This window comes from Nicotiana tabacum, chromosome 17 (genome assembly GCF_000715075.1).
Source record: "Nicotiana tabacum cultivar K326 chromosome 17, ASM71507v2, whole genome shotgun sequence".
In the NCBI taxonomy this organism is placed as follows: domain Eukaryota; kingdom Viridiplantae; phylum Streptophyta; class Magnoliopsida; order Solanales; family Solanaceae; genus Nicotiana; species Nicotiana tabacum.
In genome coordinates, this window is record NC_134096.1 from 42262631 (window position 1) to 42263837 (window position 1207).

Sequence of the window (1207 nt, forward strand, 5' to 3'; positions counted from 1 at the left end):
AATCCACCCCAAAATCTGGTGTCACCGAGTGCATGAGCTCTATACAACAACAACAACAACAATAACAATAAACCCAGTATATTCCCATAAGTGGGGTATGGGGTGGGTAGTGTGTATGCAGACCTTATCCCTACCTTTAAAAGACAGAGAGGCTATTTTCGGTAGATCCTTGGCTTAGGGAAGATAAAGGGAAGGGCTAATGACATGCAAATCAATCAAAAAATCAAGCAAAAACACACAGCTATCACTAGTTAGTAAAATTAAAATGGAAGCGAAGGCAACCACAAGTAATAACAGAAGTCAAGAAAGGCGAAAATACATAAAGACACTAAGTGGAGTATCGAAGCTATTGTAATAAAACAAAGACAAAGCTCGACTACCTAACCCTCTACCCTAATTCTGAACCTCCACACCTTCCTATCTATGGTCATGTCCTCAGTAATCTGGAGCAGTGCCATATCTTTCCTAATTACCTCTCCCCAATACTTCTTCAGCCTGTATTGGATTGTAAGTTCGAGGTAAGAAACCCGATCACATATTGGATTATAAGTTTGATGTAATGAAACATTTAGTCAGTCTAAGATCTTTAGTTTCACAACTTGATATAAAACTTGATGTACTCATTTTGTTCAAAATTAGTATGAATCAAGTACTCATTTATTGGCTAGGTAGTGGCTTCTCTGTAACATAAATAATGATAAGAATGATATAATTTAAAGGTTCTGTTGGTTTAACGGTAATTATTTCTTGATTATGGATGGTATCATTTTGTTTACTTAGTTTTGAACAAGAGAATAGAAGTAAAAATACAGAGACGATGAAAACAAATATAAGAAACAAGTGTTAAATTTTTTATGGAGGTTCTTATCATATAGCTATATTAGCCATTTGTTTATTAGTTTTCCATTTTGTTTCTCTTTTTTCTCTGTTTTATTTTTACAATTCAATTTCTAATTTTCTTTGTGGTCTGCTAGTTTTGATCCTTCATATTAACTAAGTGCATCGTTGCTTGATAGGTAGCTGAGAGCTCAAAAACAGGTGCTAAAATTATTGGGGTTGACGTCGACATTAAGCAATTTGATGGGTATAGCTAATCCTTTCTTAGCATTGAGTTGCCTTTAGGGTCGTTTGGTTGGTAGGAAGTATTAGAAAAAATAATGCAAGCATTAGTTATATGTATTACTAATACTTTTTTTGGTACATTTTT